The sequence below is a fragment of the Macaca fascicularis genome, chromosome X (genome assembly GCF_037993035.2).
Source record: "Macaca fascicularis isolate 582-1 chromosome X, T2T-MFA8v1.1".
Lineage (NCBI taxonomy): Eukaryota > Metazoa > Chordata > Mammalia > Primates > Cercopithecidae > Macaca > Macaca fascicularis.
Window position 1 is genome coordinate 10,270,748 of NC_088395.1, and position 25,957 is coordinate 10,296,704.

Below are 25,957 nucleotides of genomic sequence, written 5' to 3' on the forward strand. Positions count from 1 at the left end.
AGATGAACAGGGATTCACCAAGCAGATAGTGGTACGTGGGTGGGAATTTTATGCAAAATGTTATCTTTCTTTTGACTACACACACACACACACACACACACACACAAATATACAGCTTTGTGTATAGGCCAGGCACGGTGGCTCACACCTGTAATCCCAGCACTTTGGGAGGCCAAGGTGGGTGAATTGCTTGAGGTCAGGAGTTCGAGACCAGCCTGGCCAACATGGTAAAACCCCCGTCTCTACTAAAAACACAAAAAATTAGCTGGGTGTGGTGGTGTGCACCTGTGATTCGATCTACTTGGGAGGCTGAGGCAGGAGAATCACTTGAACCCAGGAGGTAGAGGTTGCAGTGAGCTGAAATTGTGCCACTGCACTCCAGCCTGGGCAACAGAGCAGACTCCGTCCCAAAACAAAACAAACAAACAAACAAAAAACAACAAAAAAAACCCAATATCATAAAACAGCAGCTTTTGCCTTTTCTTAACTGTCATAATGTAATTTCCACGCCTCGAAAAAAAAAAAAAAAAAGCTTCTTTGTTTTTTCTTCAATAAAAGGAAATCACACATGCATATTGTCAGGAAATCCTACAGCTTAACATTTTTGTGAGTGGGCAGATTGGTCCTCATTGAGAAGAGGATCTAGATAATCTTGAGAGTCCCTTGCAACAAACTGGGAATGGCAACAAATCACAGCTCACAGCTCACACCTCTGCCTCTCCATGGTTCAGACATCTAGAACAGAGCACAGAATAATGAATGAAAGGGGAGAGAGATAGACAGGTGATTGGACAATCTAAGACATTCTGCAGTTTTGCTACTTATTAGCTGTCTGTGTATCCATGGGTGAGTGTCCACAGATATTCCCTACAGTCCCTCTAGCACTCACTCTAATCACTCTCCTAGGCAGGAGAGTCTTTAGTGACAGATTACAGTGAAGCTCCACATTGTGGGAAGCATTGGATACATCTTTTGAAGAAACTTTCTTATAGATTCAAGACTTATGAGGAAAGTACTTCTTTAAAATGGAAAATTAATAAACAGATGTTTTGATGGAAAATAATGAAGTAAATGTTTTCACACCTCCCTCTTCTTCCTTTCCTTTCCTCTCTCATGATGTGTATCTTAGTCCATTTTGTGTTGCTATAACAGAATACCTAAGGCTGGGTGATTTATAAAGAAAAGAGGTTTATTTAGCTCTTGGCTCCACAGGCTGGGAAGTACAAGAAGCATGGTAGTGGCATCTGCTCAAGAGAAGGAACTTTGCTTTATAAAAATAACGACAGGGCCATACAGTTTTTTGTTTGTTTCATGTACTGCCTCTCTGAGAATGACTGCTAGGCTTGTATCCCAAGATGCCATCCCTTTCTGGAACCCAGTTTAGCACTAACAGTTCTTTGCTTCATGTACTGCAAGTGCCTCAGACTTGGAATGCACATCACGTGGGATTTATCCTCTTCCCTCATGAGCCGGTCTTTGTCTTTTCTACAGGGTTCCTGGTGTCTCCTCACAGCGCTTCTATCCTCCTGGTCACCAGACGGCAGACACCACAGTTTCTACTCCTCCCTCTTTGGGGGAGGCACAATTATGGCCCCCAAAGATATACACAGCCTCCTCCTCAGAGCTTGTGAATATTTTAGGTTATAGAGCAAAGGGGACTGATTGTTGCTGATGTAATTAAGATTGCTAAGTAGCTGACCTTGAGATGGGGAGAGTTGCATGGATCATCTAGGTGGACCCAAAGGAATCACGAGGCTCTTTAAATGTGGAAGTGGCAGGAAGAAGAGTCAGAGTCAGAATGATGAGATATGACAAAGACTTGACCAGCCATGCCTGGCCTTGAAGATGGAGGAAGGGGCCACAGGCCAAGGAATGCAGGCTAGAAGCTGGAAAAGGCAAGGAAATGAATTATCCCCAAGGGCCCCCAAAAGGAATGCAGCCCTAAAGATATCTTAATCTTAGCCCAGTGAGACCTGTGTCAGACTTCTGACTCTAGAAATGTAAGATAATGAATTTGCATTGTTTAACACCATCAGGTTTGTGTTAACTTGTTACAGCATCAGTAGGAAATGAACATACCCTCTATCCCCCAAATCCAAATCATTAGCTAAGACATATATGTGTCAGTCCTCAGGAGCCCTTTGCACTGTTTTCCTTCCCTCTGTTCCCACTGCCTCTGTGTTGATCCAGACTCTCCTTGCTGCATTCCTACACCATTACCAAAAAATCCTCCTAATTTGATTCTCACCTTCAGTCTTTCTTCCTTCAGCTGAATGTTTGCAACATGCTTTTGGCACCACTGCTTTTTCCTGTCACTCCTCTCAAAGGCACAAAGCATTCAGCAGCTCCCTGCTGCTCAAAGTATGAATCTGGTCACCTTTTCTCCTTTAAAAGCCTTGCTCTAGCTTCTCCCAAACTATGCCTTCAATCTTATTCCCAATCATTCATGGCCTATACCAGTGACTCAGTAAATGGGATCATTTGATGCTCTTAGCAATTGCCTTTGTTTTGCTTCCTAGAACAAATAATTTTTCCTATATGTTTCTGGTTTCATGTTTGGATTCTTTGTTTTCTGTGTGTGTGTGTGTGTTTCTTTGTTTAAGATGAGAGTAGAACCTCCTAGGAGGCCCAGATAGTCTGGCCACTGTTAGATTTGGTGACTTCATATTCAACAAAGAGGAATTATTTTAAAAGATGGCTCTAAACGTGTGACATATCTTAAATTTTTACATTTAACCCTTTTAACTGAAAAACACAAAGTGATATAATTCTCCTATGTACAAAATAACTAAAATTTTTGTTTTAAAATATTATTTCCTAGTACACAACAGAATAGTTAGTAATAGGACCTAGGGTTTAAAGTTATGTGATTAATCTCATTCTTTCAAAATGGTTGGATTCACTCTGGAGCTGATACAGGAACATACATGCACGTGTGCAGGCAGACACACAAACACAAATCTCACATGGAGATAAAACATTCACAGTCTAAATTTGAGGCTAGTCATGAATGTGTGGCCTGAGACAAATGACCAACTCCCTTGAAACTCCCCATGATAAAAACTGGATGTAAGAGGCATATGCCTTTGGGGTTAAGGAAAATTAATCAACAGAAAGATGGAAAGCTAGCAGTGAGGGCTGTAAGAATGATGGGGACCTTGGTACCCAGGTGATGGCTAAGATGATCTGGCTGATCCAGTTGCCTGAGCAGGTGGCCCCTTGCTCCCTCCAGGCTCCAGGTGTCTTCATCCTGAGAAAACACTCATCCCAGGAGGAGGACTTTCCTGGAGAAAGGAAGGTGTTCTTTTGTCCAAGGTACAGGATATGAGAGGAAACATCTTGAAGGAGAAAATTCCCAGTGGAAGAGGAAGGACCTAGGGACTTCCTCAGTTTTAGGGTTTGGGCTTGAGAAGGGAGATGGGGAACTCAGGATAGGTGCTCTTATGAATTATTGTTGCAGACCAAGGGCATAGAAGTTAAATGGGTTCATGTCTGTTAGATTCATCTTTTTTGCTCCCTCCTCTGAAGTAAGAGGCAAAAATACTGACCTGGCGAGTCCATTCAGACATAGCATTTAATCTCCAGCTTACACTGTCACAACCCTTGCCACCATCCTAGCTAGCTTATTCTTTTTTATTTAGAATTTCACAATTTTATTCTTTGTAGTCTCTCCTGACCCCTGCTATGACACAATCAAGATAACCTGCACCCTGAAGGAACACCTAGGATCCCTGTGAAGACAGAATGCATTGCCAGTTTAATCCATAGCCAAATTCAATGGGCAGGTCTTCTGGTTCAGAATGCCAAGGATATAGAAGTTTCACTTGTATATTCAAGAAGTGACCAAGAATTAGGAGTCTCCAGACCAAATGCATTCTGTGAGCTCACTTATCCATTAGAATAAGTAGATCGCCCATCATCAGCACATCATCCATAATTTTTTATCCCAAATTTCCCTTAATGGAGGTATTGACATTTTTAATCATAAGGTAAACCCACCTCTCAATGCTTTCCTACAAGTATTCTAGGTTATGTCTGCATACTCCATGAAATACAGTTATTTTTCTAACTTGGAGTACATTAAAAAGAACATGCAATTCTATCAATAATTTTACTTTCAGGCCCTCGCTTTGTACAACTCTAAAGCCTTCACTACCAGGGAAATTAGTGAGTCACTAGACCAAGGAATAAACTTGGATGCCAACACTGGGTGGCCTGTGATTAACTGTTAATACCAGGTGGCTCTCAGCCACTGCCCAGATGATTCCCAGGGCACTTCCTCTAGTTCTTTTCCAAACATCCTCTGGACTATGAGACTAAGTTTATTGTTAAATTTACCAAAACATAACTGAGATGACAAACATACTGTTAAAATTGCACAATGTTACACCAAGCCACACGAAAATGGTTTCAGAACAGGAAGCTCCTATAAGTATTTCAAACAACAAACAGCATTAAAAATGAACAAATGAATTATTTGAGAGTGCTAAATTTCAGAAACGAAATCAAGACAATTTACTCGATTGTCCACTCCTCTTAACCCCTGTTCACCTGGGTAATTAAGATTTAGTTCACTTATTCCTGCTTGGATTTTTGCTATGAGATTATCCTTCTTATAGAACTATAGGTGAAATATTTTTTTAAAGACTGCAGAATGATGTTTCTACCTTGGACCAGCAGAAATACAGACTTTCAGAGGACTCAAAATTACTGAAGTGTGAAACACTGGAAATGAACCTGAGTTTGGGAGGCAGATTGCAATGGGGACTCAACTCAGAAGGGACTTGCTCTCATCTTAAGCATAATTTCTCAACTCAAAAACTTCTCTAACACAAACTCAATAAAAACTGGCTGCTACATCCAAGATGAATTCATCATATGGTATTTTGAATAACATAATACAAGCACTCAGCATCTGCATATTCAATCATGCAGTTTAGTATTTGACTTTGAGTGATAAAGACCACAAAATAAAGACACTACTCAAATGCTACTTTACTGATTAGTACTCTGGCCGATTTGAGAAGCAGGTGGGTTAGTAAAGGCACAGTAAAACAGGGCCATGAACTGATGGAAAAAGGGGAGGAGGGGATCCAATTGGATTTAACTGCATTCTGAAAGACTGGAAATTGATAGCATAATGTAGGCTGTTTCAGTAAAAATGCAAAGTGGTTCTTAAAAACAACAGTGTAAATAATACATCAAGTAAGAATAGATGAAAAAAGGTGATCCAGTAACATTTTATAGGTAAAGAATGTTACTCTGAACTATCACTGCATTTAGCCTCCAAATGTCAGCACACTCAAATTCATTTGCTCAACCAGTAACAGACAACTAAGAATTTCTGCCAAGCAAATTGTAGGGGACCAGAGGGACTGTTTGGAAAAAAAAAAAAAGTGACAAGCAGATGAGCACTGAGATGCTAGCCTCAAGTTTTAAAATAATTAATACAATAGATATTTTGAATAACTTGTCATTTCTTCTTTAAGAAGTGCTGACATTATTATTATTGTTGTTTTTACCTCATACCTGAAGTGAGAACCAGGGAAGACTTTTAATTTCACCAAACACCCACCTGATGGAATTCATGCAAATCAGATTAAACTGTTAACCAAATCTTTTCTGTGCTTTCACATCTGCCTATAACATGCTCATTCTTAGTAATTGGATCTCTAGGACATTCTTTAAAATAATCACATACTCGCCTGACCATGCAACCTGATTAATAATGAATGAACATTCCTGAAAAGAATCACTTCGAAGCATGGCAGATGTCTGTAGGGATATGAAGGCTTTAATGGTCAAAATTAAGGGGAAATGGAAGCTGGGTCACACTGTCTGGTTATTTTAATTGAAACCTAGTCTTCCAAATTTACTTAATAGAATACAAACACTCCTTCTCGAGGTTCATTTATACAAGCAGACAAGCACAAAGACAAATGGCAATGCAAAAGAACAACCCAGATTCCTGGAGGAACAACCACCCTATCCTGTTCTGTCTTAATAGTGCAGAAAGCCCCTCAACAGTTTCAGAAATCCAATTTGTTCAACTGAAAGACTGATAAACAGGTTAAAAACAGGAACTAGTACATTGGTCCTTAATAGTTCTTTGAGCACCTCTCTAGATTCTGACAAACAGATCACCTTGAATACCCACCAATGGACTGCACACTAGTTCTTTTTGAAGAAACATCGCCGTAGGCAGAGGATGGGGACCCACGAAATGACAGACAGGCCACCGAGACCAGATGGTGGGTGGCAGGCAGTGCTGGAGCGGTCCTGTGTGTCTGTGAGTGCGTCAACAGTGAAACACAACAGGAAAATCGGTCCAACAATTCCAGGAAGGCCAGCTCCACCTCATCCACTCCGCCAGGGTTGCCTGAGTTGAAGAATCAACTGCCTTTTCCATGGCCCCCGCCACGACTTCCCTATCCTCTGGCCTACTCAATGTTCAACTGAACCCAAATGAAAAGTTAGCTCAGGTCAGCTCAACACCCACTGCCTGGTCCAAAAAAATGATGACTTGGCAACAGGATCTGTACTCTCATTCCTTACAGGGACCAGCAGCAGCTTGGCCGACTGAGACAGTGTCCTGTGGCAGAAGGCTGAAGGCTAGCTTTCCATGCCACCAACAGGAGCCATCCTGCCCAGCTCCTGGGGTTGGGAACAGGCACTAGACTCATTTACCTTTGGGGCCTTTCAATGTCCTACTGAGCACATGATCACATTATGCTCTGGATGCTGGCTCGTTCGTTTAAAAAAATAATATACACATTATTTTGTGCCTTTATCTTCTGAATTAATGTACAATGTTTGGAAGAAGTTTTCTTCAAAGTTACATCAGGAAGAACAATCTCCAGTACAGACACAATAAAACAGTCATTTATTTCTTCCAAAAATAGTGACCTAAATAGCAATCTATCATCCTGATAAACAATTTAAAATATATGTATAAAATATACATATATATGTATATATACACAGGTTTCACATACACACACACATGCATACATTATGTACACACATATATAAAAATAACATGTGTATATATATATTGAATATTACATACACAGTATATATATAATAGCAAATCTGTGATGGGTGTCCAAAATTTCAGTCTCCAGAATGGCAAAGAAAGGGTGAACAGAGAATAGAAAGTAATCTTCTAAAATTTGATTGACTAAAGGAGGAAGGGGAAGTAGTCTTCCTAAAGAAAAAAAAAAAAAAAAAGTCCTGCACTGCAGTTCTTTGAAGGATGTTGCTTATCACTATGCAGGACAAGAAACTGCAAGTAAAGTAAATCATCAGGAAAGTGTTTAAAAAAAGAATCTTGCACAATTCAATTCATAATCCAGACACTTGGACTCCACCAAAGGTGTTTAAGGAACATTCATGATAAAGGGGATGCAGAGGCAAGAACTGCTTCCTCAGGTTGCCCAGTTTGCACGTCTCAACATCTACTTTATTGCCATTGCAACACTTCACAGTAAATCAAAGCATGCTTCACATGTTAGGACATAAAAATGCAAACATAGATTTTTTGGCATATGTCTCTCCAAATTATAACTTCATTTGTCTTTTAACAATGAATAAAAGGATTACTCAATTTCACATACAGATGACTTCCTTAAGAAGTTCTCATTGTCCTCGGAAGAGACACACATAGATCATCAAGTAAAATTCTAAAGAACTTTTCATCAAGACATGCCTTTTGTTAAAACAACATTTAAATTGTCAAAATTCTACAGGCCTAACTTTTCCCTATTTTGGCACTGTAGTGGAAAATTAGCCTGAACATCTGAAGTTGAAACATCAGGAAAGAAATATTTACTCCACCCCTCAAGAGAAAATGATAAACAACAAAAAAATTATAATCTTTTAAAGGGCATAATCTGACAACTTGCAGATGAAATTTCCCACTATCTGAATGTCTCAGACATTTCATGTCTTTTACAGTTTAAGAAATAAAGCATTTAGTTTTAAAGGCACACAGAACCTGTTTTACATTATATTGAAAATGACCTATGTTTTCCAGGTCTATGCTGTACCGGGTATCATGCAAGAATTTGGTTCTGAAGGCAATGATAGCAGATTGGACAGAGAGGAAGAGGGTGAGAGCTGGTCACGCCTAGTCTCCTGGCAGAAGTCTATATCAATCCTCCTGGTGAATGGACCAACAGCGTGGTGGTAGCAGAAATGGTAGTTACTAATTTCTGTGAAACCAGCCACAGATGAAAAGTGTTTAACACTACCGTCCCTGAATGCTTTCTCAAATGTATTTATAGTTTGCTAGGCATTTCTATATATATATTCATAGAACTATTTATATGTCTGTATAAAGTCCTATATATGTCCATAATTGAATTAGTTTTTGTAGTTATATATAATGTGTATGTATACATAAGTACACATATACATATACAAAAGCACCTTTTCAAAATTATTTGAGACTGGTTAGAATTCACTCTTCACAAACCCCTCAGTTATAGCATCCCTTCTGCATTACAGAAACATTCCTTCCTCAGTGCAAAAACAGAAACCTGTAGATAATGTTTATTTAAAAACAACAACTGCCTGCTCATATCTGCAAAAGGTTACCTGGAAATGAGCAAAATGACACAAGTGATCTATTCTCTGAAAGACCAGTCAAGTGGGATTTTTGCAGCAAGTATAATAGATTGTGCCCTGGAGAAAAGCTTGCTGCTTGGGGAAACTTTTTCTTACTTTATTTATATAATACTCTCCTAGAAGGCAGAGAAAGTACACACCCTCCCCTTCCCAATTATTACCAACCAGGAGCAAAATAGTTATTGGTGATGGCCAATGCGACATTTCACAATTGTTCTCTGAACACTGGAAAGCTTAAGTTCAAAGACAAGAACAAATACTAGTCTCGTGACTCATGGAGGTAATGACGATGTTATAGAGTAACTGATTCCCATTGTGTGAGCAGACTGGGAAATTTTCTCAAATATGATGGCTCCTTTTCTCAAAGAAAATCGCTTTTTCCCTCAACTTCAAAGTCAGCCACACACAAAAACCTTTTGCTCACAATACCCTGAAGCCCCCTCGTGATCTTAAAAAGTAAGGAAAACTAACCCTTATTCATAATTCCTGGTTAACTATTATGAATAACATGCTTTAAACATTTCCCCTGATCACTGAAGCTCTACAGTCAGGGGAAGAAGTCTTTTTTTTTTTTTTCAAGGCAACAGAAAGAGGAGTGACTCTTTTGTTCTGAATGTTATTGTAAAGCACCACATGAAAGAAGAGGAATGATGGGAACATGGCAACGAAAAGGACAACAGCGCTGACAAATGAAAACAGGATATTAAGAACAGCGTCGGGACTGTGTGTCTGTACAGAACAAAGCCGGGAGGCTTCTCGGGAGAAATTCAAGCAAAAATACTCTTAACACATTTACATGCTAATGGATGAACTGTAGTTTCTCCAGGTGGCACAGATCTTTAAGTCTGGGGCAATAAAATTAGGTTATCATTAAAACACATACACACACACACACTGTAAAGTGTCATAAAATTAAAACTGCTTTCAAATCACATTCAGTCACACCCCTTGCCCTTTCAACCAGTGATCCACTTCTTGAAATTTCTAGATCTATGTTTTTCCCTTTGTAAAATAAGATACTGGTTCTGTCAAATAACTGAGCTAACTTAGTATATAGTCCCAAGGAAAGTGAATTTTCTACAAAAAGAAAAACAATTTTCTCTCCATTCACAGCACACTCTAACTTACACTTTAAATATAACCTTTCAATAGAGCTTTCAAGAACTCCCAGGGAAACTATGCAGTGGGTATTACGTTGAGAAACAATTACAGCAACTAAGCAGCTAACATTAATATAGTACACTGGTTTTGCCAAGTCATGGTGGTAATATCTTATACTTTTCTTCTGACGCAAATTCCACAAAAGCTGCTAGTATGATGGTATATTTAATAAAACATCATCATAATTTACTGGACTTATCACATAAGAATTATTATTGTAGTCTCTAAAGAGGTTCACAAAAGTAAAAAATATGTCTGATTTTGCACTCCATTAAAAATTTCAGTCTTTTTTTTTTTTCTCTTTTCTATGTTCTGCCACTATTCTCCTTTCCCCCTTTTCCTGATCAGTCCTTTCCATTGTCAGATGAGTGATGAGCTGATGTGATTTCTTCTTTACTAAAGCATTTCATCCAGCTTTCCCTCTGGCATGCTTTCAGAAAACTTTGGGCTAAGCCCTGAGCTCAGCGGGCCCAAGAGTTCTTGGTCTACTGGGCTGACACTGTCGATGTGGTGTCCTGTAAAAAAAAACATGTAGAGGCCAGGTGCAGTGGCTCATGCCTGTAATCCCAGCACTTTGGGAGGCCGGGGCGGGCAGGTCAGGAGTTCGAGACCAGCCTGGTCAACGTAGTGAAACCTCGTCTGTACTAAAAATACAAAAATTAGCTGGTCGTGGTGGCGGGTGCCTGTAATCCCAGCTACTTGGGAGGCTGAGGCAAGAGAATCACTTGAACCTGGGAGACAGAGGTTGCAGTGAGCTGAGATCATACCACTGCACTCCAGCCTGGGTGATAAGAGTAAAAAAACTCAGTCTCAAAAAACAAAACAAAATGAAACAAAACAAACAAAAAACAAACAAAACCACGTAGTACCTTGAAGTCAGATAAACCTGAGTTCAAATCCTGGCTCTGCCATTTCCTTGCAAAGGCAGATTGGAGCCAGATACTGTACATATCTTATACTCACAGATGCTTTTCCTATCTTCTATGCAGTTTCTTTATCTGTAAAACGCGGATGATGAGAGCAATCTTAAGGGTCCTTTGAGGATTAGTGAGGTGAACTTTTTAAAGTGCCTGACAAAATTCTCGCTCTTATGGAAGGACAGGGTGGTAGGGGTTGTGGGGTTGGGGTCCTTCTTCCCTTGTTGTTCTGAACTGCCTCTTCCCACTCTTCTTTGAATAAATTCATTATCTGTGTTTTTTACCGGAAACCACTTCATACCATTTTTGCGAGCAAGAAGGATATAAATCCATTTATTCAATAACATTCATGGAGCGTCTTATATGAACAAACAGTATGTGAATGTGAAATGAACTAGCATTTTTATTCTTAACATGAATGACTTATCTTCACATTGGCAATTTCATCTATTTCCTACACTATGACATACCTCTGTTCATTACCACTGATCTCCCACCATGAACTTGGGGCTTCACTTCTGCTTCCCACTGAAGGTCACCCTGTCCCATATGCACTATTTGTCAGAATTTTTTATTTTGCAGGAAATAAGGTACCCTGGCATGGATGGAGCATGTGAAACTATCAAGAACAGTGAAATGTTTCAGATTTTTGCTATTTGCCAGTTTCATTTCATGAATGCTGGCAGAAGACACCTGAATCAAAGATAAAGGCTGTTTTTACTCAAATGGTATGTATTTCATGTTCTGTTGGTTCCCCTTGTCCTCGAAGTCCTATGGAGCATCCTAGGTCCATGTTTGCACACTCAAGAGATTTGCATCATACCTGAGCAACCCCAAGCTTAGGGAATCTGAATCTTTTATAATGGACTGCGAGTTAGCCTGCCCAACTTTTGCCCTGGAAGAAGACGTTGTCTTTAATATAATGAACAACAAACAAACCTGCCTTCTCCTCTGGAGCAAGATACTACCTCTATCTCCCAAGACTGCTATACAAACATCCTGGGAAATAGTATGGAATAAAAGCATTCAGTGCTCCAGCTCACAAGAGGTACAAAAAGGTGATAGATCCATGGAAAATTATTTCCTAATAGACACAACTCCTGTCTCCTCCTGGGGATATGGCCAACAGTTGTTACTAGAAATCAGATCATCACTGGGCTTTCTAGCAGTTACCATAGAGGCAGAATTTCATTTGGTATTGAATGACCCTTGAGTCATAGAAGACTAGAGGTAAAAGGAGCCCTGCAAGAAAGTGATGAGAACTTCCTTACCAACGGCTCCAAGCTCCTTATCCGACCACCCTCTGACATCAGCTGTTGTACCAGGAAAATTGGCAGAAGGCAGGTAAGTCTCACCCATAGATTTTGCTCAACTAAACAGAGCCCTTAATGTCCTTCATAGTCCCAAAACAGCTTGGGTCTGGTCTGCAACTTCAGCTCTTCACTCTGAACCTAAGCTAATTTTAAGAGTTTGGTGCTTGTTTCAGCAGCACATAGACTAAAATTGGAATGATACAGAGAAGATTAGCATGGCCCCAGCGCAAGGATGACAAATTCATGAAGCATTCTATAATTTTTTATTATTCAAAAAGTATTAATAAAATAAAAGAGTTTGGAAGAGTAAGCTAATTTTGTTACTTTTATGACATTAGAAATCCTATATGTACATCCATTTTGGCTTTCTTTAGGCATTAAAAAACATTAGAACTACTTATTTTGGAGTAAAATCAGAAGAGTCATTTCTTTCACTACTCTTTCATTCCCATGGTATTTTTTGAGGTCATTCTATGTGCCACGAGCTGCTCTAGGCAGCAGCAAATTGGTGGTAAATACGAGCGCGAAGGCCTGCCCTTGGAGAGCTTACATTTTAATGAAGGAAATTTAAAAAAAAAAGGTTTTTTAAAACACAAACATTTCAAAGATTCATGCATGAAAATGAAAGAAATAAAAAGGATGACATGATAGAAGGTAGATGGGTGGTGCAAATCTATGTTAGCTAAGGGGATATTACTACTCATATTTGTGCTGGCTTTCTTGACATCTTGGCTTTTTCCCTGTCAATAAACAAGCAAAGAGTATCTGAATTTCAGTATAAAACTTTCCAGTGTTTGGTCAGAGAGCTGTGATTTAATTTTTCAAGTTGTTAAATGTTTAGCTTCAGATTGCCTCAAGGATAGAGTTCTTTTTCAAGGGCATAAAAATCCAACTTTTACTATTTCTTACAGGAAAATGCAATGGGATGAATTATTGTAAAATAGTGACATCTTTATTTATTTTAGCAATAAAATTTTGAAAGAGAGAAGTCATGAACACTTAGTGAGCCAAAAAAGCAGGAACCACGATGTTTTAGTCCATTTTGTGCTGCTATAACAGAATTCCTGAGACTAAGTAATTTATAAAGAACAACGATTTAGGCCGGGTGCGGTGGCTCACACCTGTAATCCTAGCACTTTGGGAGGCTGAGGCGGGTGGATCACGAGATCAGGAGTTCAAGACCAGCCTGGCCAAGATGGTGAAACCCTGTCTCTACTAAAAATACAAAAATCAGCTAGGCGCAGTGGCAGACGCCTGTAATCCCAGCTACTAGGGAGGCTGAGGCGGGAGAACTGCTTGAACCCGGGCAGCAGAGGTTGCAGTGAGCAGAGATTGTACCACTGCACTCTAGCCTGGGCGACAGAGACTCCATCTAAAAACAAAACAAAACAAAACAAAACAAAAAACAGAGAGCAGGTCAGGGCCTAGTCTCTCTGTTTCCAAGATGGCATCTTGAAGGCTGTGTCCTCTGGAAGGGAGGAATGCTATGTCCTCGCATGGCAAAAGAGTAGGAGAGGAAGAACCCACTTCCATAAACCCTTTTAATAGCGGCATTAATCCATTCGTAAGGGCTTTACCATTAAGCCCCACATCCCAGTACTGCTGCATTGGGGATTAAATTTCCAACAAATAAATTTTGGGTGACACATTGAAACCGTAGCATATGGTATTCAGAATTACCTGAATATCTTAAGTGTTTGATTCTAGGATGTTAACTCAAAGTTGAAAATAACCATGGATGTACAGTTAAGGTTATAGGGATGGACAGGAAGGAAATGAATAGAGACATTGGAAGAGGCATTGGTTTTGTCTGTACTTACCAGCTTTTGCACCACTAGAAAAGGAAATTTCATGAAGGAAAGGAAGTAAATGAGGGAAGAGTGCTGGGGGAAATAAACACATGTGACTACAGCTTTATGACTGGTGAGCACCAAAGATGAGTTAAGACTAGATCCCACTGGCTGACAGCCAATGTCTTTTGACATGTCATAATGTCATTTGACAATGACAATGACAATAATATCAAAAAGCATTTCAAAATAAATAAATTCACTGGCTAGGTAATATTACAATAGCAGCTGGATCACGATTTTTAGAGCCCATCTCTTTAAGAAAGGGTTAGAAGGAAAATAGTCGCAGAGGCAATTGTTGTAGGAGAATAAAGAGTTGTTATTGTAGCTATAGCAGAGACCAAGAGAAGAGCTTGGGAAGTCTGGGTGGTGGGTGCCCTGTGCCACTCTTCCACAGTGAAGCAAATAAGGTTTGTGGGAGGACAGGGTCGCAGGGGTCCAGGGGAGGGGTTATAAAGCAAGTAGTCTTCTGAGGGTGAGTTATTCCCAACCCAAAGACTTTTTGGCCTAAAAACCAAGATTTAAGTTGTTTATTTGGAGACTTGAGAATTTTGCCCAAAATATATGTAAAAAAAATGTACTCTATATAAGAACAAATCCCATAAATGCTATGAAGCTCTTAATGGCTTTTAAAACATATTCTCAAGGCAGGCTAAAGTCTGAGAGATTCTCCTTACATTATCAAAGTACGCTTCCTTGATCTTTGAGATAAATTATAAATGTAATTTGTAAAACATGAATACAAGGCACGAATTTGGAGTTAATATCAAAAGGTATGACCTTAGGGAGTTGACTTAAGAGTTTTTTCTTGTTATTTTGCTTTGTATCTTATTGTTTGTTTAAAATTTAAAGGAAAAACGTTTCATTTTAAGCAATTTAATTCTCATTGAAATGCATTTTAAGTGTGAGTTTCATCCTGTACATTTTATCCATTGAATCAAATTAGACAAGAAGCTGGCTTTTAAACATTAAAAAAAAGCCATTTCTTAAACATAAAAAAAATCAAAAGAACTCAGTACTTAAGATGCAATATAGGGCTTAAAAATTCACTTACAAAAAAAATCTAGCTTTAAGAACAGTGAGCTTTCAAGGTGGCTAAGCTATATTAAAGTGAAGTTATACTTATTTTGACTATAAATATGAATACTAATTGGAGAAAGTATCACACAACTATATGAGAACACATTTCATTTTTGAAATAACAAATTTGAATGCCTGATTTGTCATCTTGATTGTAAAGATATGTCGTTTATCTCTTTTACGTAGCTCCTTTAGCTTGTCCTTATTTAAGTCAACAGGGTCTCTTGATTCAGGGCATCATTCCAAACAATTTTGCCAGTTGTCTAAATCTATTCTTCCCATTCCAAATTCCAAGTGACTCTCTCTCTTTGAAACAGATGCAAATACTTAGTTTCACAACTTTAGTCATTTTCATCCTTAGAATACAGACTGGAAACTGCTCACTCCTGGGGTGCTGGGCAAAGGGTGCCAGACGATGGCAAGAGTGCTGGTGACTTCACCGAAGAGAGCTTTGTTGTGCTGGAGCCACTGCCAGCTACCCTCCTCCGAGCACTGACTGCCAAAACATCACAGTCCAAAGAGGGGTGCTCCGTTCCCCCCTTCCTACCTCCCCCACATCCACCTCCCTGCCTATCAGCATCCAGAAGCAATTCTTCGCATGGGTGCTTCTTCATCCTGATCCTGACTGGCAGCTCCAAGGATTAAACTCAGGTCCTTTGGAGCAGTCGCTTTATGCACATTAGCCCCCTGGGGTGTTGAACTCCAAAACCTCTATTTTTTCCCCCTGGTCTACCCTGTATCTCACAAAACCCTAGTTAGCCACTGTGGTACACAGCCTTTCTTCTATTCCACGCTATCAAAAGAAAACAAAACAAAACACCAGACCTTACAATATGATGGATATGGTAATGATCGAGGGTCTTTAGGGTAGTGGGTAAATTCCAAATTCTTTCATAACTGAGACTTGGGAACTCGTTTTCTTCTTTATCATTAAGACTTCACATTTTCATCAGCAGAATCTTGCTTACAATAGCACAAATGATCATTTGGCTGAATGAAAATGGCTTGTGGGGTGTGTGTCTGTGTGTGTGTGTGTGTGTGTCCATTAAAAAAAGTTCCTCAAAACTGCTGAATGAAAATCAAGACCAGTGTCTTCTTAATCAAACAAAATTTCCTGCTTAGTGACTGCATTAAAAAAAAAAAAAAGAAAAAAAAAAAAGAAAAAAGACCATCTGGCCTCTGTCTGCTATTTGAGAGGTTTTTTTCTCCTCCTCACTTCCTGGTTATCTTTAGCAAAACATTATCATTTCTCCTATAAATTGTTTTTACCACGGTGCATTTCCTTCTGCACATTACTTTAATAAATGGGATAGAAAGCATTGCTCTATTTCTTGAAAAATACTTTTCAGTTATAAATGGTAGGTTTAAAGGGGGAAAAAATGAAAAATGTGCTTAAAAAAAGGAAGATGAAAGTCAAATCACAGTGAGGGCATTAACTACTCATGTTTCTTTAAACACTTCTGCCAAGGCAAGCTCTTTTTCATATATATATACTCTCTCTCTCTATATATATACTATATATATATATACATGCATATATAGTAATAATTAAATTCCAAAAGTGAAAAGCCACCCTACGCACCCTATCCTACTCATTTAAGGTGATAACTATACTAAACACCCTCCAAGAAATAAGTCTGAAATGGAATTAATTTCCACATGGGAACAAAGATGACAATAAAAGTACAATCAAATCTCAATTAACTGAAATTATTTGGAAATGAGAGAGTTCTGGTTAATTTAATTTTCTGGTTAACTGAACCCCAAATAGAAAACTTAAAAAAAATCCTAATTGAAATATTTCTACAATGCTTGAGTCCACTTTACTTGCATAACTACAAATCACATATTGGATCTAATTGAAAGGTTTCAGGTAATTTCAAATCTTATTTTTCCTTGAGATCATCATTAAAAAGACCTTTTTTCATTTGATCATAAATAGAGATGACAAAGGAGATTGATTTGAATGTATAATTGTATCCATGACCATGCATTTTTACAGTAATTCATAATATCACCTTCTTCCTTGTATTTCATATATCTTTAGGAAAAGTATAATGCAGAAAACTTGTGGTTAATTAAGTGTTGATATTTTAGCAAAGTCCAGGTAAACTGAGGTTTTTGTGCATTTACATGCTAAACAAAATGACAAAGATTCCTGCTTTTCTTACTGCTGTTCAGTAAGTATAAAAAATGAATGATAATTTTAATATAGTACTTCTGATCAATTTTGTTAGCACAAATTAAAGACTATGGAACACTTCGAGAAATATATAAATGAATTGAGAAAGCACTAGTGTTTAGTTTCTCAGTGGAACATAATGGCAGCTCAAGACTGGTCCCAAATGTCCTCCTTCCATGGTGCAGTCACGACCAGTCCAGCTTGGGCTCCCCGTTCCAATTTCCCACAGAAATTTATACTGTGCCACTTGAGTTACCAAATAATGACACCATTTTGAATCAAATTATTGCCCAACAAAAAGAGACTTCTAGTCTTATATTTTAGGGTTCCACCTTTTGATGAAGCTCCTGTATTGGGTAGGAGATCAGGAAAATGTTAGCTAAGATCACTTCCAGCTCTACAATTCCAAATAGCTTGCATTGTATGTGGGAAGATAAGGATAAGACTGGGACTCATGTTCTCTCTCTGAATACCCACACACTCTCATACTGTGTCTCTCTACCTCTGTCTCTGTCCCTCTGACACACACACACACACACACTTTTTCTTTTGGGGAGAGGAAGACATCACCAAGCCCTCATCCTCCAAAGCAATACTACGCAAATTTATTTTGAAATCTTTTATATGCCAAGAACTCTGATAGCTACCAAGCACACAGTAAGGTTTTCATAAATATTTCCATAAAGGACTGAATGAAGCTGAGGGGATGTGCCATCTCTCACTTATGGGCCTACAAAAGATATTCTTATAGGGAGAAAAGATCAATGATGTCAGATTTAGCCGTGGTACTGGTATTTGTGCTGATGACTATTTTGAAAATAGTATAGTTGTTACATACTAAAAATAGGACTCTATTGTAAGGCATATATATGTGTGTGTATATATATTTATGTATTAGTATTATCAACTAGTATGTCTTGGGCACAAATGTGTGAAGAATATTTTGAGGATACATGTATTGAGTATATATTTTACAGCTCAATCTGTAACTCAGTTTAGACCTTGCAAAGACAAAATCAGTGGGTCCTTATTTTTGTTCACTTTGTTCTCTATCTGTACTGTCTTCTCTCAGTATCTTTTCATCCACCCTTGCCCTGAAAAACGAGAATGACACTAAAACATAGGCACTTTTTCTTTCTAAGGACCCCTCAAGCGATATTATAAACTTAATATCTTGGGGAATTCTGCAGAGACTTTCCAAACTGGTACACTCAAAATCAGTGTCAAGGTCCTGAGGGTGATTGGGCCCCAACTTCTGTCACCACAGTGATTTCTAGGTTGATTGGGCGCACTTGACATCCTTGGGTCAAGGGTATGGACAAGTAGCCCTGTGCCATTTAGAACCACCAAACACTCTTCCAGCCCATGGAAGCAGCATCAGGAAGTACTGCGGATTATTACCTGCTGACTTTATGTGAACTTGTCCTTCCAATAAATACTTATTTTCCTTAGAAAAGGGCAAAAAGGTGTCATGATATATTACTTAGGTAACTGTTATATCCTCATAGAGTAGTGTACTTGTATTAATTCTTCACCATACAAAACAAAGGATTTGGTGACTTAATGGAAATAATATTTATTTAGGGGGTGGAGAATTCTAGGCAAAATAACGCATCAATATTCCTAACACCCAAATGGTTGACATGTGATGCAATTTACATAAGGCTTCTTTTGAATTTCATTTTTTGGAGCTTTCCTTCATATATCCATAACTGGCATTTAAAAAAATATCTACAATATGCCAGGTACTTTATACAAACTGGGTCTAATCCCTACCCAATCCCTAAATAGTGGGTATCATTTTCCCCCTTCTGCAGATGAGGAAACTGAGACACAGTTAAAGCATCTTCTTCAGGGCCACACAACTGGCACATGGCAGAGACCAGTTTAGAATCTGGGTTTTTCTGACTCTTAAAGATCTCTTGCTGGAAGTAAAATTACTATGTCGAAGACACATCTGCATATTCATGTTTATTGCAGCACTCTTCACAATAGTCAAGATATGGAATCAGCCTAAGTGCCCATCTATAGCCGAAAGGATAAAGAAAATACATTTCTTTATGGGGATGATTAGGACAATGGAATACTATTCAGCCATAAAAAGGATGAAATCCTGTCATTTTTGGCAACATGGATGAGCCTGGAGGACATTATATTAGGTGGAATAAGTCAGGCACAGAAGACAATTACTACATGTAACAAACCTGCACATTTACCCCTTGAATCTAAAATAAAAATTCAAATTATAAATAAAATAAAATTTAAAAACATTAAAAAAGATACATACCACATGATCTCACTCATATGTGGAACCTAAAGAAGTCAATTTCATAGCAGTACAGAGTAGAATAGTGGTTCCTAGAGGCTGCTGAGGGTATGGGGGAGGGGAGGAATGGGTAGAGATTGGTCACTAAGTACACAAAGTTAAACAAGAAGAGTAAGTTTTGATGTGCTATTACATAGTAGGATGACTACAGCAAATAACAATGTAATCTATATTCAAGACAGCTAGAAGAGAATATTTTGACTGTTGTCACCACAAAGAAATAATAAATGTTTAAAATGATGGATGTGGTAATTACCCCGATTTGATAATTATACTGTGTATCCATGTACTGAAACATCACATTGTACCCCATAAATATGTACAATTATTAGGTGTCAAATTATAAATACTTATTTTTTAAAAAAAAATTCTTTCCTCAGCAACATATTGCTGCTACAGCCTCAAGGAATTGGAAATTTTTGATATACAAATATGAATAAAATGTGGACGCTGTAGATTCTGGCAGTATTTCAACTACTTCTAAACTTTAATTTTGAAAAGACGAATAGTGAAGCATTGGTCACGTGTTCCTTTTTCACCAGGAGCTATTCAGCAATTTCACAAGCTAAACCCTTCCAGTTCTGTCTTAGAAGGACTGACATCTGGATCATATTGGCAAGGGGGTGTTTTAAACATAAGAGAAAATTAGGAGAAAGACCTAAGACTAGATTACTTCCACGAGTTCACTCACCAATATCCGCCCAAGTACTGTCTTTTTTCTTATAACTAGCTTGTCATCCATTCTTTCCACTCAGTGAACAATGGCTTGTGACCTCACAGTTAGCGAGTTCACAGGAGAAATATATCAGTTGTAATTAATGTTTACTAGAATAAATGTAAATATTTTAAAACATACAACAGTTCCAAGCACATGTGATTTCCATTTTATTTTATGAAACACTAAAAATCCACTTGTCCACCCCATTAATTATAACCTGCTCCCAGCCCCAACCTGTATATAATTCCTCCTGACATAAATTGGAACAAGGTGCTCAGAATGGAAGCAGCCTACACCCCAACTGGGCTACAAAATGTCAAGTTCCCAAACCTCTCAAAAGTGTAACCTGACATTTTGCTAAGATTAGAGACAGTTTATATGAATTTAAAAAGAGGGCTTAAGGACTCACCATAGTTAAACCTACAGTAACTCCTGAAATATCCAAAGTAAACAGGACTAAGGGAGCCCTGGGGACACCAAAGCCCTGTTAGAAGAGAAGGAACAGTCTTTAGTGGGTGGTATTTCTTTGCAGAAAATAATGTACATGCATTCAACCAGAATTAAGAAGAATGCAACAATAAACTTTGAGGCTTGAAGCCCTCTAGAGATCTAAAGGAGTCATGAATGGGGCCATGCGAAATTATTTCTCCTTTTGCTACATGTGAATGATTGAATTTATACTGTCCATTAATCCTAAATGTTGAAGGCAAAAAAAAAAAGAGAGAGAGAGAGAGAATGGCTAACTTTTTAAATAGTATTTTTCTTGACATGAATATAATATGTATTTATTATACATATGTATAATGTATTTTGGTGAATATTTATAATGTTCCCAAAGAGCAAAACACCTATAGAAGGGCCTAACCGCAAAGAAGCAACATTCCACAGGTTGATCTTTCTAGTCATTTTCTGTACCTCTTAGCCACAAAAATGGGATCAGACTTTACATTTTGTTTTGCAAGTTGTTATTTTAAATATAATATATTGGGTGATTTTTCATGTTTAAAGACTCTTCTGACTTTTCAAAATTAATCTTAAGTACCTTTTAGTACAACTAAAGTATTACATCCACTTTCCAAATCAAATAGACTATATAAGCTGAAGACTTACTAAATATTAAAATGTGAGCAATTTTTCCCCATTATAACATGCACTGTCAATAGGGGTGATATTGCCCCCAAGAGGGAGAAAACCAGTTCTCAGTGGCAAACAAAACAAAACAAAACAAAAACCTTACGCTTTTTATGCACAAAGCACAGATATACGTAAATAGACATATATTTGTGGTATTAAAATTTAATGCAAGGAGCAATTAGCAAAAAATGTTTCAAAAGGCTTCTTGTGACGGGGGTTGAAAATGAAAATAGGTTGTAAACACTGCACTACAGCATCAGACTTGTAAAAGGTGGCCTTCACATTGCTAGAATTCAGAAGATGATTTTTTCCATTTTAAATTTCTCAACCTCGAATAAATTTTTCACTCATTTCTTAATTACAGACACAAAGTTTCCAAAAAGCAGATCTTTGGAGAGTTAATGTTTTGTGATATGCCCATGGTCAGCACATGTGATATCTGCCATGTTCTTATGAAAGACTCCTTGGGGTCTGGGTTAGGAGGCACATGTTGAATAAAAGGATGTTTTGAGGGCAGATGAACACATCATCTCGGAAAGGGCTAGGGCCTGCTAAGTCTGCATCTCAACATTTATCAGCTCTTGCTCCGTGCTGCCCTCTTGTGATGTCTGGGCCTCCAGTATGCCTTGATCTCAAAACCTTCAGTTGCCTTAAATTGATGGAACACCTGCCCTCCAGTGCTTCTTGGCACCAACACCTAGGAGATGGTCAAGGAAAGAAGAGAACACCAAAAGATGCAGATTCCTTATAGGAAGAAGCCAGTGTCAGACGAGGAAGAAAAAGTCACAAAACTTCCCTTTTGCCCTTTAACCCTAGGAGAGGGTGGGCCAATTTTCCACAAAGCTGCTGTTATTACAGGCCACACAGCTCACCAAGGAGCAAGGCAGGAGCTGAGAATCTTCATCACCTTCTGTGGTAGGCAGACTTTCTAAAATGGCAGCCCAAAGATGTCCACCTGAATCCCTGGAACTTGTGAATATGATATCACTCCTTGGATTGTGTTGTGTTACAGAGCACAGTTGATGTTAGAAAGGGAGATGATGCAGGTGGACCTGACTTAATCACATGAACCCTTAACTGCTGAGAACTTTTCCTGACTGATGAAAGAGGAATTTAGAGAGATTCTATGTGTGTGAAGGACTCAGTGTGCTGTTGCTTTGAGGTTGGAGACGGCCACTTGAGAAGGAATGCAGATGTCCCTTAGAAAGAGTGGACCACAGCTTATAGGTATCAAGGAGTTCAGTCTTACAGCTGCCAGAAAGTGAATTCTGCCAACAACCAGAGCGAGCTTGGCAGCAAATTCTTCCCTAGGGCCTCCAGATAAGAGCTTCGTCTGGCCAACAGCTTGATTTCAGTCTTGTGAGACCCTGAGCAGAGAACACAGCTGGGCCACCCAGACTTGCAACCTATAGAACCACGAGCTAATAAATGGGTGTTGGTTTAATCTGTACATTTGTGCTAATTTGCTATACAGCAATAGTAAATGAACACACCTTCCCTTCTCTACAACCATCCTAATGGGGGGCATCCTGGCAATATCTGTCTCCTAGATCACAGATTCTGGTGAGCGACAATGAGTTCAAATACAGTATCCAATCCCTGGCCTCGAACTGACTTAACCCTTCAAGAATCCACACTAAATCTTGCCAGACAAGTCCTAGCTCTTGACCTCTGCTCTGACCAATTGTCCCTTAGGAAGATTTTAATCACCTTCCACTTAATGATCAATTTCTCAAGGCTCTCCGCTTTCAGACCCTCTACCACCTGGCTTATTTAGTGCTTAGTATCTTCTCCAAGTCAAGCATCCATCTGGTGTATTTCACTCTGGTTGTCTTTTACCTGCTTAGAACTTTTCTTTCTACATCTACAGCGTGTTCATTCTGCCTCTTCCAATCTCCAGTCTTCATTTTTCTATAACGGGCTGCTCAGAGATTATGTAAGAAGAAAAGTGAAAGTCTGAATACCCTTCCGTGTGTTGATTTTCCTGAATTTTCTATAGGGGAAACAGAAACAGTGATGATATGCCATGATCATATGCTATGGTGGAAAGAGAAGGAAAAGGATTAAGCATCAGACATGGCTGAATGTGAAACTTTCTCAGTATTTTATCACCTCTGCATGTTTTTAAATTTTTCTAGGCCTCACGCTCCTCATTTGTAAAAAATAATAGTAATACTTAACTCACAGAGCTGCAAGGAGGAATGAAAATGGTAAAGACCCATATAACAGAAATCAGCATGCACAAACACTTAAATTTCACTCTGAGAAGAATTGAGGTGGTTGTTTGTATAAACTACTTCCAATTTTTCAGCCTGTAGCTTTGTAAATAATCGTTTTATCTCTTCTATTATCATAAGAACAAAGCCATTGTTACCCTTCCTTAAGGCAGACTTTAGCCTTGACAATTAGATTATTGTATAATATGGAAACAATAATTTCACATTAGAATGCTGTATCCATTACTCTGAGAATAAAGAAAGTGAGTTTTAGGATTAGGAATAAAGTTCTTCAGTTGCCACATTTGTTAGGATATTTCTGGGTTTTCTGTAAAGTTGAGTAAACCTTAAGCCCCATGAAGGCAGGGCCCATGCTTAATTCATCCTGAGTATCTGCAGGGTTTGGTTGAAAACTGTGTCCTCAGTAAGTACTGACCCACTTATTCATTTATTTATGCATTGAAAAATCAATTAAAGAGTAAAATTTAGCTGGGCACAGTGGTACGCCTGTAGTCTCAGCACTTTGGGTGGCTGAGGTAGGCGGATTGCTTGAGCCCGGGAGTTCGAGGCCAGCCTGAGCAACATAGTGAGATCCCATCTCAACAAAGAAAAAAAAAAGAGTAAAATTTATGCTGAAAACTGTGGTGAGCTCAACATTTTATTTTTTTGAATTCTCTTATATTCCTAGTGAACATTTATAACTTTAATTTTTCTTCTAATTAATAAATCTTCATACTTCTCTAATAGAACCAAAGGGGATATTTGGATATTTGGGGGTTGGGGAGAGTGGGACATATGCTCCCCCAAATCTCCAAGTTCTTCAGCTTCTGACTTGTGCTCCAACCTGAAAATAAACCCAGAAAGTGTCATATAAAATGGCCAACATATTTCCAACTGTTTTCTTCCTTTTGTATTTCTGGTTCATTACCCAGGATGCATTTCCAGTGTCCTAGTGGCCCTGTCTTACACCAACTATTGCTTCCTGCTTCTGAACATCAGGGACTTTAAATTCCAGATTTAAGAGACTTGTGTGCTGAAGAGCTTTTCTCTTTCTATAAATTACTTGTCATCAAAATAACAAAGGATGTACTCATTAGTCAAATTAAAGATCATCTATCTGGAAGTGTATCAAACGGAGATAAAGTATAAAGAAGCATTGTTGATAGTTTTTTTAAAAATGTGGACTTAATGAATAACTTTGCTGTTAAAATTCAGCAGCCAAGGGCAATGAAAAATTCCCATGGCTTTAAAATTCACAGCCTTGGCAGACTTCTTAATGGACAAAGTTCAAGATATTCATAGCTTCCCTGACTTAAAATAAAAATCCCCAAACCACACAAGGTAGCATTATTATACTCTGAATACTCTTTAGAAAAGGTCTTATTAGCTGATTCTTCATAATTATTTGCTAAAAAAGTTGAGTGTTATAATTTAGCCTCTCACTAGCTTAGCCTTTAGACATAATGTAGCATTATTGCTTTAAGTTGTATACTGGCTTAAGATAAGTAACATGCTTCACAACAACCTGCTTATTAGTAGAGTCCCTTTCTAAGTCATTACCCTAGAGCAGGGTTCTGCAAACTATAGACCACAGAACACCTATGTACCAAATCCAGGCCTCTGCCTGTTTTTGTGTGGCCCACAAGCTAAGAATGGTTCTTACATTTTTAAGTGGTTGAAAAAAATTTTTTTAAATATTATTTTGTGACTTGTGAAAATTATGTGAAATTCAAATTTCAGTGTCTATAAATAAAGCTTTTTTGGAACACACCTCCAATTGCTTTATATAGTCTATATCGAGCTGCAGGGTTTGGACAGAGACTGCATGGCCACAAAACCCAAAATACTTACTGTCTGGTCCTTTATGAACGAGGGTGCTGACCCCTGGCCTAGATTCACGCTGTATGAGAATGGTACAAATAGCTTGACACTTTCTCTCCTAATAGTGTGGGGTTGTCCATAGATCCTGGTAATCACATGATCCTGCTCTGACTACTGCCCTTGTCACATATGCACACAGACATATACATACACACACACGTACATGTGCATACACACTTTTTTTTTTTCTAATTATTGGGAATGGGGAAGAAGGAGAATGACTAATAGCCAAGCCTACCCCTGTTCCCTAGGGTTGTGGGAATATTCTGCTTGTTCCCGTTGGCGACATGGAATTGGAGTATTGGTTTTTGTTTTGTGTTGTTTTGTTTTGTTTTGAGACGGAGTCTCACTCTGTCGCCCAGGCTGGAGTGCAGTGGCGCAGTCTCGACTCACTGCAAGCTCCGCCTCCCGGATTCACGCCATTCTCCTGCCTCAGCCTCCAGAGTAGCTTACAGGCGCCCGCCAGCAGGCCTGGCTAAAGTTTTGTATTTTTTTTTAGTAGAGACGGGGTTTCACCATATTAGCCAGGATGGTCTCAATCTCCTGACCTC

General features: G+C 38.6%; 1 protein-coding gene and 1 non-coding gene across 12 annotated transcripts in view; one reads left to right on the plus strand and one right to left on the minus strand.

Annotated features, from left to right (window-relative positions):
* Nucleotides 1–25,957, minus strand: part of MID1 (midline 1) — a 389,100-nt gene that overhangs the window by 135,787 nt on the left and 227,356 nt on the right. For 2 of the 11 annotated variants that reach the window (XM_074030122.1, XM_065538511.2), the window contains exon 1: nucleotides 6,158–6,289. The exons of the other annotated variants lie outside the window; for them this stretch is intronic. The gene's annotated coding sequence lies outside the window, so the exon portion shown is untranslated. Of the gene's footprint in view, nucleotides 1–6,157; nucleotides 6,290–25,957 lie in introns of those variants that run through there. 11 annotated transcript variants of the gene reach the window in all.
* On the plus strand, nucleotides 12,180–12,282 carry LOC123571423 (U6 spliceosomal RNA). Its single transcript, XR_006695588.1, has one exon. It is a non-coding gene; the product is annotated as a U6 spliceosomal RNA (small nuclear RNA).